Below are 13,158 nucleotides of genomic sequence, written 5' to 3'. Positions count from 1 at the left end.
ACAGGTCACAGTCCCTTCGACTCGAGTTCACACTGGAGTTCCAGCCTCTCCAGTACAGCAGGACACAAACTGCAGCGATGCCCTGGCCATCTGCCAGCCCAGGCACATCGCCATGGCTGTTATCAAAATGTTCCCAGGCACAGCAGAGTCAGATGATCAGCAGTACAGCAGTACAGCAAGCAGCGAAAGCAAAAAGCAGCCACTAATGAACCCTAGACTCTAATATACAGTAAGGCAAGCAAGCCCCATGACAAGCACAGGAGCCTGACGATTAATAGCTAAACAGCAATAACAGCTATAAATTCGATCTAGCGCATTCCAATCACACCTGTCGTTATCTCAAACCCTTTGAGTCCCACATTGGGCATCAAAAAGGACTGTCGTGGTTTAACCCCAGCCAGCAACTCAGCCCCACACAGCCGCTCACTCACTCCCCCCCGCAGCGGGATGGGGGAGAGAAGCAGAAGGGTAAAAGTGAGAAAACTCGTGGGTTGAGATAAAGACAGTTTAACAGGTAAAGCAAAAGCCGCACACGCAAGCAAAGCAAAACAAGGAATTCACTCACTCCTTCCCATGGGCAGGCAGGTGTTCAGCCATCTCCAGGAAAGCAGGGCTCCATCACGCGTAACGGTTACTTGGGAAGACAAACGCCATCACTCCGAACGTCCCCCCTTCCTTCTTCTTCCCCCAGCTTTATATGCTGAGCACAACGCCATATGGTATGGAATAGCCCTTTGGTCAGTTGGGGTCAGCTGTCCCAGCTGTGTCCCCTCCCAACTTCTTGTGCACCCCCAGCCTACTCGCTGGTGGGGTGGGGTGAGGAGCAGAAAAGGCCTTGACTCTGTGTGAGCACTGCTCAGCAGTAACGAAAACATCCCTGTGTTATCAACACTGTTTCCAGCACAAATCCAAAACACAGCCCCCAAACACTAGCTACTATGAAGAAAATTACCTCTATCCTAGCCAAAACCAGCACATTCTGCACCCCTTATTCCATACCATTTATGTCATGCTCATCCAATACAACCTTATTAACCACCACCCTCCTTCCCATCCTTTGATATAATACACAGGTATCATTCCCTTCTTTTCCCTAATTAGAAAATTAACTCTATCCTAGGCAAAACCAGCACACATGCTCATCTATTCTGTAGTTGTTTTCCCATCCACAATATGCACATACCTGTAACCTCCTAAACAACATAGCATTACAGTAATGACCTGTTGAAATGCCACTGCTTTGGCTTCTGGGTACCTCTCAAGAGCAGTATGAAATTTGCAGAAAAGAAAAACCAGTGAGTGTGATTATTTTGTGAAATGTAATCGTTTCCGTACTGACAGCTCAGCAATGAAATGTACCTGTCTTAATAAGGTGTTTCGCTTAAAGCTGCCTCTTTGCTGAATAGCAGCATAGAAAGTTTGACTTACTAGTTCATGGAAATTTCTGGCTTTTCTGTTTTATAATGTTAGCTTGCATAAATAACTTGCTGTAGCAACTAAGAAGCTCATTTATATATGAAATAAAGTTAATTGAAAATTAATTGCAACATATAATCTAACACACCAGCTCCTTTAAGTGGATCTGATATTGTAAATGACACATAGCATGTGGATGAAGCTGGTCTCAATCTTCATGGTCCTCCCTTTTACTTCAGATTTTGACAGTGGTGGAACCATGCTTGAAGCAAGTCTTGACCAGTTCAGCAACAGAATGTGTATTTCAGTGTCTATAATTACCACAACAAAGTTGTTTTATATCTCTTTCATGTCACTTTGACTATATTAGAGATTATGTTACAGATTCTATTAGTGATTAAAATAATTTTGCTGTGTTGTAGATAAAATAGATGCTTTTCTACTTATAGGAAAATAACAATTTACTTATAGGAAAATAAAAATTTTTCCTAATTTTTCTGTAGAGGCAATTCTGTTGTCACTAGTCATAGTTCTAGTTGAAACTATATTATCTGTCATGCAATAAGTGCAACAGGAACTTCTCCCTAGTATCACATTTCTACCCACTTAGTGGGCATCTGGTGGCAAAACATGAATTAAGCATACCATAAAAACATTTCTGTGGAGGCATGAAGGTGAAGAGGTAATTTGTCTGAAACAGGGGACTAGCATTTTGGTGTATGGAGAAAGGCAGACTTTTGGAATACTTAGCTACAAGAAATTTACTAAAACCACTTTAGTAAGACATTCTTGAAAGAAAATTTACATACATACTGGCAATAAAAATGATGTTAGCTCTTATGTTAACAGCACCAGGTAAGTTACCAATAAATAGAAAAATCAGAATTATGCAAGTAGACATCATTGAGCCAGCCTTTTTCAACAAGCCAAGCATGCTCAGGTGATTCAGTCTGTTCTTCATACTTCCAGAAGAAGTATGGCTTTTAATTTCACAAATTTGTTTGGAGCCATCTTATGCTATAACTGCTTACCAGCAAATAAAATGACAGAAAGCATGGCAGATTCAGTACACATTTCATCTTAAACTCAGGGACCACAGCACAGAATACATTAATCTAGCTCATTTTCCAAAGACTATACATAATATGCAGTTCATCTGAATCTCAGTAAAACATGATTTTGAGAGTTTGCCAGCTTCACAATGTTCCTGGGAATAGTTTATCACTGGTGTTCTCCATTTCCTTTCTTGATCCTCTCCTTGAGAGTCAGCCAAGCAAATGTTGGATAAATATATCTGATAGTTTCTAAAATGTCTCAGCAACTAATCAGAAATAACTGGACCAGCTCTTGCAGAAATAAAACCCAATGTCTGGCTCTTAATGTGTGGTTCTTAAACATAGAACTTTATCTTTAATAAACAGGCCAAGGGAATGTTTTTGTAGTTCATTTAGAGTACTTTTGTTGTTTTCTATAAATATAGATGCAATTAAGAAGGACTATATTAGTTGTTCCCCCCCCCCCATGCCCCCCCCATGCTAAATATTAATCTCCTTACTCCATAAAGAAGAGACAGGCTATAATTCATAATTTTTCAATTTTGAACAACCTTAGGATGCCTTTTATTCTGAAGAGTAATGGAAATAGTAGGAAAAAGATGTTGAACAAAAAACCCCAGTTCATATTTAATGCCTTAATAAATCCCAGATTTTGACTATGCAGATGATGAAGCAGAAAGAATTCTTTCTTTTCATTAAAAAATACATTAAAAATCCAAATCCAGGTTGTATTCTGTTTTTTACTTTGACTATCATCATTCTTACCAATGATGTGAGCTACATTCCCTAGCTGGCAAGGACTTTTAAACACAAATGTATTCTTGTGATCTGCACTGGCTATCCTGGAAAGTAAAAAGTGTGTTATTTCTCCATTAAACAGTTACAGCAGCATTGGAGGCACCAACAGTCAGTGTGCTTCTACCCTCAAGAACACCAAGAACAGAGAAAGAAATAAAAGGCATTTTCTGAAGTTGTTATCTGTCTATTAAGCTGTTACGGGACTGAGTTTTCTGACTCCTCCTGAAGTGAATGGCCTGCATTAAAGACTTCTTTGGTTAAAATCACTGACATAATATTAAAAAGTTGCTACCTCAGAGTCCTTTCTCTTGATCACAATTTCAGTGACTAGCATCTTTCCTCACTGGATAAAGCCACATACCCTCCAGAAGTGTTCCTTCAGGGATCCTCTCCTTATGGCACTTGTCCTCTAGAGAAGGGACAGGAACAAACAGTTGTCTTTGTGTTCCCAGTAATAAAACATGTCTGAATGAACTCCTCTTTTCCCTTATTTACATGTGAATAATATAAAACTGTAGTAGATTCATTAGCCCTTTGTTCTTCATCTCTCTAGAAGCCAACTCACAGAACTTACAACTGTATTGCCAATTACATGATCCTCTTCCTCACAGTAGTAAAAGCCTGTGATTCAGTACTAGCAATCTCAACACCTTAGAGTGAAGGAATCCTAGAGAAATTGTGCAAGTTTGCATTTCTATGGCTTTTAGCTGGATGAGGTAGATTCTGCCTGGCAGTAACTCCCTAGCTAGGTGAGAGGTGGTCAAGTGTGAAGTCACTGATCCTTTAGGATCTTGTGGCTAGTGCTGGTGGGTGATATAGCTGGTGGTAAAAACATGCAATATTCTTGGGCTTTCCTTGTTCTGCACCATTGTCAAAAGCTCTTGTGCAGCCCCCCTCTACCCCCAGTTACTTTATTTAACAATAAAATAGCGAGGTATTTTCAAGTTTTCCTTCTTGGAAACTTGTTTGCTAAAGCATATAATGAATTCAATGTCTTTTTCAAATATTCATGTAACAAAAAAGCTCAACACAAAAAAAACCCCAAAACCCAAACCAAAAACCTCAATGCAGGCCTCTGTGGATTTCCTTGTGGTTACATTACACTCAGAGCCCTGGTACAATTGTGGGCACTATGATAAATTTACTGAAAATTACAACTAAATGTTGGGTACATCCCACCCTCTTGGCAACTTCTGTAATGTGATTTCTAAATATTTCATTACCCAGAGTCATTTACAAAGATTTCTATGGGATCTACTATGGGTCAGAGCAGAAGAGCTTGTAAATTGGTAATATTAATGCTGACTGTCTAGTTTTTCTTTCAGCACATGTTTTTAGTATACGTGTCAATTAGATTAAGTCTCTTCTGTTTGGGCTTGACTAGAACAAGTGACATGAAAAAGTGAAGTTGCAGAGGTTTAATTTGAAGAGACAGTAAAATAAAAGGAAAATAGAGCTAATCCCAGGCATAACAATATATCATATTACATATTCCCTTGACTGTCCAATCAAGCCACAAAGCATGAACAAGATTCCACTGACTTCCATTGCCCAGACTAATTTTACCCTCAGCCATATTCAGAGGTTATTTGATTTTTTTATACAACATGTCCCTGCTTGCAGGGCTTGTACCTGTACCTCAGCCTTGAAGTTGGTATTACCATACTTTAAAAAGTTGAATGCATATATGGAAAACAATGTCTCTCACAAGTGGTGCTGCAAGCTTTCAAGATTTTATGGCAAGTTTCATAACGTTTCACTGTTTACCTGAAGTCCTGGCTCTGAGAGTGTTGGGGTTCTAGAAGATTCTCATCTTTTTTAAAATGAAGTTTTAAGTCTATAATGGTTGCATTAAAAAAATTCAAAATGTGGCCTGTTCTTACTAAACACAAAACCTCAAAAACAACCCCAACCCGAAAAATAAAAATATTTTTAGAAATACAGTGTGCATTTCTTAAAAAAGATACCATGATTAAGTCAAATTCAAAACAGTCATTCTGAGCCTTTGAGTTTGGCAATGTTGCAAATATCTAATAGTCAAGTCAATATTTTTATCTAATCCTTGATCCTTTATTACATCATTCCATCATTGGCTTCATGCTATATAATATGCTGTTCTCATGCAGTGTCAGTTAGTTTATACCGGTTAACTAGGTGTTTATTATGTACTCACTACCATGATATCATTCTGGATACCAATGCACCCAGTGGAGGTTGCCATACTTCTGGCATCCTTGCCTAGTTTTTCTGGTTCATGTGCAATTCACTTCATAAAAACATTTATATCAATAGACCAAATTAAATTCTGGTCTAAGCAAACCTAAAGTCATTTTAGGATCAACAGAACGGTGGAATAGGACCCATTTACACCCGTTTGCACTTAATTTTTTCTAATGTGTTTATTCTACAGTGAAAGCAATGTTAATGATACTAACTAGGAGAACCACAATGTTTGTCTTTTAAACTGCTTTAGTAACATTAATTACAGGAATTAAAAATTAAGTGAATGTAATTTGGGATATATAATCTGCAAGTGAAAATAGTATTTCACCACTTAGAAATACATTCCACCACATAATGGTTTTTGGAATGGAGGATTTTAAATATTGAACTTTTTTTCTGTAATAAAGGTCATTGTAGTGGAGATATGATCTTCATTACAATCACTGCTGCAGGGATTCATGAAACAATTCAAAAAGGATTCATACAAAAAAGAAGTAAAAAATAAATGTTACGATAAAGATTGTACTTACCTCAGACTGAAAATGTTCAAGTCATCTAAAGACAAAGCCAGAATATACTGCCATTTAAAGTAAATAATAGTAATTTTTAAATAAACATTTTATCTTGTCAAAATAGCCACAAGACTCAGGAGACTAATATTACTGTTTACTGTAGGCAACACATTCACTACATTAAAAAAATTATGCTTTTTACAAGCAAAGTAAATCTCACAAATGGCCTCCTATAATTTACTTGGTTTTATCTCTTACTTTCTATGGGTGCTTAAGGCTGATTTTTAGCCTATCTCCTTTCATGACCCTTGAGACTCTTTATTTGCCTTACTGCGATAGAATCCTTCAAGATCATAGATTATCCCCTCTTCTCTTGTCAGCTCTTCATCAATACAGCCTTGTTATTTCATCGGAGTTTCAGCTACCACGTTTGCTGCTACTTTACGAGTCGCTCTCTGCACTATGCTTAATTCCATGTTCTTGGCTGTCTTGCAAATGTACCACTGTCACCTCAGAAAGCTGCTTGTTTTGCTCCTGTTTTCTGTCTGCCACTTCCCATTTCTGCACCAAATTCCGATGTTGTTATCCACCTTGTTTTCAAAACTCACTCCCTCATTATCAGTTTAATGCTTTCTCACTTTTCTCCCTCACACTCTCAACACCTTCCAGGACTCCCTGTGCAGCATTGTGCCAGAATGCTTACCGCTGTGCCCCACTCATCTATCCCCTAATGCATTTTTTTAAATGGCTGTCAAAGATTATTTATCTGCTTTCCTTCTTTCTCCCTATCTCTCTTGATCCTTTGCAGCTTTTGAGGCATATCTCCTTGCCTGTCTTCTTCCCCTTCCTCTTTACTCATTAGGCGTTCCTAAATGGAAAGGCATCTTTACAAACTTTATCTCTCAGAGTCCACTCAAGTTTCCTTTACCACTGTGCCGTATAACTCACTGCTCTCAAGGTAGTACCTAACCTACTCCAAAGTTACTTTTCTTGGGAATTTTTCTTCCCATCTTACAATTACCTTAAGTCTATCTATTTCAGTTATTCAGTTAGCATATTCTAATAGTTTATTCTCTGAACTGATTACACATATCTTCAATTCAAATTAGGTGGCCAAGTTGTGATCGACTGTAAAAATTGTAAGGCTATTGCTTCTGCGTTTCATGATCATGTAAGTGAAGAATCATCTCTAGTTCTAATACTTGTGCCCACTGCTTAAAAATATCTAGTATCCACTAATTTCTTGGCAGTTAAATTATGTCATTAGCAGTCAAAAAAAGGTTGTAAGATTGGTCGAAGTGAATGACCATTTTTAAATTTGGTTTTATCTGTCCATGTCTAATAACACAGATGACAACACACAATCCATATGTTGAAAAATTAGCTGAATTCTTAAGTGAAAATACTGCCATACTATAGCTGAAAGACAAAATGCCATATGAATATAGACAATGTTGAACAGATGCAAACAATTTCTCAACTTAACTTTTAATTCCTCACATAGGAATTGACTGTTGCTAATGCTTGGCAATATTATCCTGCCTCACAGTGTTCTGTCACAGTGCAACATAAATGATAATTTGGCACTATATTCCAGTGGTTCGCAATTCTACATTTATCATGAAGGTTGTGTTTTGCTGTTGCTTCAGGTTTGCCTGTCTCATTCCATGCTGCTCCATGTCCGTGAGGAGTATTCAGAAGCGAATAGGTTTGCCTCAGCAGTGGAATGAAAACTCACTTTTTAAAGACATTCCATCATGCTCCAACTTGGCTTTCTCTGAGAATATTTGAGACTTCCAGATGCATGTTAAAATGACACATGGGACATCATTTTACCTGCACACAAACAGCAAATTACAGGAAAGGTTATCTGACTTGTTTAGAAGTTTAGAGAAATAAGTTAGTTAATGGGGAATATCTATTATAGAACTAGTAAACTCAAGTGACATGATCCTATTTTGTTGACACAGACAAACTATAGATGTCCAACAACTCCCCACATGTAGTAAAGTCACTTCCCTGTCAAATCAGCACTAGTCTTTATAGAAGTATTTGGGGGGGCATAATAAAGGAAGGGATAGAAAAGAATCAGCAATGACAGATATTTCATTGCAAGGTCTGTCTGTCTTCATGCAAGAAAAATAGCAATGCAAAACGGGCACAAAGAAGCACGGTGCTGAAGCTGCAAGAAACTGCTCAGATACAATGAATGCATAACTCACTGTCACGCTACAGAATTCCAGTATATTGTTAAAACTCCTTCAATTTGGATAAATCTGTGTAACCATGTCAGTTAATTCACTGGATCCATTTCTCACTGAAGTACCAGTCAGTTCAAACAGCTCTCCTCTTTCATTGTAAATAAAATACAAACAGTAAATCTCTGGGACACTTATCAGCTAGAGAACTAGGAAAGCCACTCACTTTATCTGACTTAGAGGAACTTGAATTGACCACCGAAAGAGAAGACCAGAACCTATAAAAACTACCTGGCCTATCGCTTTGAGAGCTACTCTTGTTCCTCAGAACTAATGGAGTAAAAAAAAAGAATATCTAAATGATAATAGACACTTCACAATGCTTCTTTCAAAACCGTAGAGAACTACCAACCACCCTATCCACCTGGCAGAGATCTATCCACCTACACAGCCATCACACAGCTTTTAGCCTTCCTTTACTATTGAAGGAGAAATGCTAAAAGATTCTTTTTCAACTTCAATAGCTTGGATTTCTCACAGTCAAGCCCCAGACAAGATACAGTCCTGCTGGAATATACAGGCAACTTTTTTCTTGGCTTTGACCAAAAAAGAGTTTGTAGGCTGATAGTATAAGACGTCCTTGCAGGCTTTTTTCCAGCAAGTTTGCCATACTGTTGTAACACATGTTAAATCTTATCAGCAAAATGGATTTTCACTCATCTGGATCAACTCGTTTAGTAGCAGTCAAAGCCTGTCTCCCACCTATTTCCCATCATTTCTTGCTCCCCAAACTGTCTAGCAGCCCAGCAGACTCCCTAGGATCACATACTCAAACACGCCTACTTTCCATAGCACATTTGACTTTCGGAGTGTTCTTTGATAGCCTGCTCTGCTTACTGCTTCCCCTGTACCATCGACTGCTGGGTTCTGCTAACATGTTTTTAATAACAGCACAGTATTCCATATTCTGGAACAGAAATACCACAACAATACAATACAAGTCAAAATCAAATGGTTCGTCAAGAGGCAATTTTGAGTTAAAAGGAGAGGCTTACTGGGCTTTTCCTCTCAGCCTACTTGGGTGGCATCTTTCAGAGCCAAGGAGGCAGCCTGCTTTCCATTCAGGTAAAGAAATTCTCCTGCCTGCTTGAAAATTAAGAGATTCTTTGCAGTCTGGGCACCCAAGTGCATGACAGGATTATGACATAGCCAGCCACCCACATTGTCACAGAGTGGTCTCATTTTTAAAAAAACACAAGCACTAGGATGAATTTTAAGGTGGAGAATGCTCTTGAAGCACTGCTCTTAAGTGCAAATGCACAAGGGGTACTTCACACACAGACACATATCCCACCAAAAAAAAGGAACAAAATAACAGCAGATGGGGTTTTTTTTTGTCCTGTATAGTACAAATACTTCCAAAACAAATTAATAATTAGTCCTCTCCACTCAGCTCTGACCATGCTCTCCAGCAGTGATAAGAATATATAGTCTGCAAGGATTTACTGTGGGGGGTGGGGGGATGGCAAGGGCAGGGAGGGCATTAAGCCAGCAAGGTGGCCTGTTTCCTTCTCATGGTCTTTTTCCAAACTCACCTCTCAGAGCATCCCATCCTCACTTAAACACTGGTGACAAATTGTGATGAAGTCACACGCCACCTAAATCTACAGATTTCTCTCTGTTGCTTAGAATGTTTACAGGTTTGTTCTTGTGGAGACCTGGGTCTCCAGGAAAGCAGAGGCTCACTTAGAAAACTAGCTAGTCTTGCTCCAAGACATTAACTTCTTGCTGCTCCCAAGAACCTGAGGTTGCCCCCTGGGCTCGATGATGCAATTTCCCAACTATCTGTATTTTTAAATGAAAATATATTTGAGTCACAGTCTAGGAAAGGGCTGCTACATGTGCCAAGGTGTCATACAGTCAGGGGAGAAGGGAAGGTGTGAGAGCAGGCAAAACCTTCCCTTCTCCCTCTTTCCTCTCTGCTCCCACTTTAGTCATCCCCTTCTCAGAGAATGGTGGAGGTTGCTGAAGGTAGGGAAGCAGAAAAACTACCTTCAGCCTGGTAAAGAAACAGAAGAGATGTTCTGGTCCTGGAGCACTTCACCTACTGAGTTCCTGTCATTCAGAAGCAGGTACTATGCAGGCACGATTTCAAGCTGCCTTCAAAGTTAATGGAACTATTGTCTTATTGAAATGACTAAATTGTAACCAACTATGTCACCTCCCTGTAAAGTTCTATAAAGTTAGTTATTTCTTTGTACAAGTTTTATAGTTTGACAGCTTTAAAATCAAGTTAAAAATAAAGAGATCAGTAATGATTAAATCATGGGTTTGTATAATGGAAAATAAAAAAAAAAAATTCATTGTTTTATGTTAACCCAAAGCATTAATATAGTTTCTTGGAAAATCAAAGACAGATTTTAAGAAGTGATTAATGTTGAAGCTCATTACTTAGAGAACAATTAATAATTTCCTTGCATCAAATGAAATATTTAAATAAATGGTTATGGGAAATCTTCTCTTGACTAAACTGAAATGTTGCCATCTGGCTTTCATTCTTGCTATACTGTTTGTCAGTAAAAAAAACATTTAAAAAATCTTCTCCAGTGCAATAATGCCGTGATAAACTGCTGGTGTTTATGCTAATCTGCTCCCACTCAGGAATGTATGTACTTAGAACGCATCTCCTCATAAATGTTCAGGCATCTATCGTAACCTTCTTGGCACTTAAGGAACAATTTACTGTAACAGAGCTGAAAGAAAGTTGGGGGTTTTTTCATTTCAAAAGGAAAACAATTCAGATCCTGTGCTGTCACTGGCTCTATAAAACAAACAAAAGTGTTTATATGATTGAATTGCACCACATCTTGAACTTGTGTGCACAGAAAAAGGAGAGGTTTTAGACAAGAGGATGTCTCTGACAAGTTGTCAGAGATCCCATGATTTGTATGAAGAGAAGACATCTTTGCCATTCTGGGGATCACATGCACACAATATAAGCATGCACTCACTCAGTAAAGCACACTGGTAAATATATCCAGAATTACTGCATTATCCGTATTTAAACCATCTGTTTATGTAGTGTCTTAAATACAGAGGACAAGGCACAAAGCTATATTTTACATCAACTATTTCCTTGTTTCACAGGATTCCATTTTAAAGCTAAAGCAGCCCAACTTGGGCAGCTGTCCTGCTGTATTAGCTATGGTCACCGAGTGAGATCATCAGCTCACTTCAGCGAGACAACAGCAATGCAAGACATCACCATGACTAATTGTACCTAGAGGATGGTAGCCGTGTTTCAAAACACTGACTAAAATGTACTAAGGGAGAAGCGTTGCCCAGAAAATCAGTCCTGGTAAGGGCATCAGAGTCATCAGGTGAGACCTTGCAGGGTGCTGCTGGGTCTGTAGCTTCTCTGAGGAAACTGCCCTATGGTTGCCCTAATTTCCTGTAAGCTTTTCTTGGAGAGCAAGCTTTTCTCCATGGGAGGAGCTCTTTTTTTCCCCATCATTTTGCACAGCCCTTTCAGACCTCTCTCTCAGCTGCAAACAACACCCGGTTCTTCCCTGGGATATGTTGCAACCTCCTTCCATCTCCCAGGCACAGACCCACCGACTCTACACACTTGATGTGGTCAGGTCCCAGAGCAGAAGTGGGACTACAGCACTGCTCAGCGTCCACAGGACAGCGTGCATTTCCCACCAGCCCTCGTGCCCTGGCTGCTCCCCAGTGCACAGCTCCATGCTGCCAGCCACCTCAGCTGGCTCACGGGAGCATTTCAGTCACGGAGCCATCAGTAGGCAGTTTCACTTTATCGCATAAAACAATACAGGGAGCCTCACACATTCAGTAAAAAAAGAACTTGACATGTCTTACAAGCCATCAGGTGAGCCTCTGAACTGGAAAGCAACTTGAAGGTATAATATGACCCATTTTCCTGGCCACAGATCCAGGGAGATACTAAATTCTTTGGGAAGAGAAAATCTTGACTTTGGAAGTGGTGCCAAACCTGCTGTCAAAGCTTTAGTCATTTCTGGGCACCACAAAGCAGAAACTTCCAGAGAGAAGACTATTTGGTGGTACAGCTTGAGACAAAGATTGAAGAATCTGCAAGTAGGATCTGCAATACTTAAACTCCTCTGAGGACCAGGAAAAGAGGAAACCTTACCACACATACACGCATGCACACATACAGGCACAGCTTCAGGAATGAATTCTAACTAGTAACCTCCAGAACGAAAGAAATGAGCTGCTGTGTGTGAATTAGACTTAGCTCCAGGTTCAGGTGGCAGCGCGTGTTATCTGCGAGACAAGCACGAAGGGGAGTTTTAATAAACTCAAGTATGTCAGACTTCAGCTTTGGATTCACTCTTCTGTCTCGGGACCTCTCTGTTTTTCCTTGTTTTACTATACGTAAAACGGCCGTTTACATTTGTCTGTGTGTGTTTGTAGACTAAATGTGCTTCATTAAATTTATAGGTATAGTGTGCTTTTCAGGTTTTGTTCTTTATATAGAGTCTGGTCATTAGAGGTAATAATAGTAAACCACTGCCTCCAAAATTGTGTTACAGGACGTTATTACAAAGCCTGTAACTGTTCTGTTACTTATAGCCTCTAATTTACTGCTTTTTGTCTAAGCAACCATCAACTAACTGTACTCTTAAGTCCTGCTCTTTTGCTGAGATGTTTAGACTACCATTTTTATTGTTACATGCTTTTATTCTTCAATTCATTCCACACGGACTGTTTAGGTAATTTGTTTTCTGCCTATGTGCACCAACAGCCCAGATGTTGAGAACTGGATTAATAGGAAAAAACTCATGAGTTGGTCTTATGACTGAGAGTCCCATAAATGAGATTTTGATAGCACATATAATTAATGCTGTTACACAAAAGAGTAGTTTTACCTGTGATCTGAGACCCAGGACTAAATGTTCATACTGTCTGCCTAAC

At 39.2% G+C, this 13,158-nt stretch overlaps 1 long non-coding RNA gene across 3 annotated transcripts in view; it reads right to left on the bottom strand.

Annotated features, from left to right (window-relative positions):
- Positions 1–560: 560 nt before the first annotated feature.
- LOC142406792 (uncharacterized) overlaps positions 561–13,158 on the bottom strand; it is a 63,828-nt gene continuing 51,230 nt past the window's right edge. For 2 of the 3 annotated variants that reach the window (XR_012774700.1, XR_012774699.1), the window contains exons 3-6: positions 7,743–7,840; positions 6,023–6,047; positions 3,562–3,678; positions 561–634 (exon numbers count right to left, since the gene is read on the bottom strand). This is a non-coding gene — a long non-coding RNA (uncharacterized LOC142406792). The remainder of the gene's footprint in view (positions 635–3,561; positions 3,679–6,022; positions 6,048–7,742; positions 7,841–13,158) is intronic. The other variant, XR_012774701.1, reaches the window with a different exon arrangement.

The sequence above is a fragment of the Mycteria americana genome, chromosome 2, assembly GCF_035582795.1.
Source record: "Mycteria americana isolate JAX WOST 10 ecotype Jacksonville Zoo and Gardens chromosome 2, USCA_MyAme_1.0, whole genome shotgun sequence".
Lineage (NCBI taxonomy): Eukaryota > Metazoa > Chordata > Aves > Ciconiiformes > Ciconiidae > Mycteria > Mycteria americana.
The sequence above is the reverse complement of the archived record's forward strand: the minus strand, read 5'-3'. Positions and strand labels throughout refer to the sequence as shown.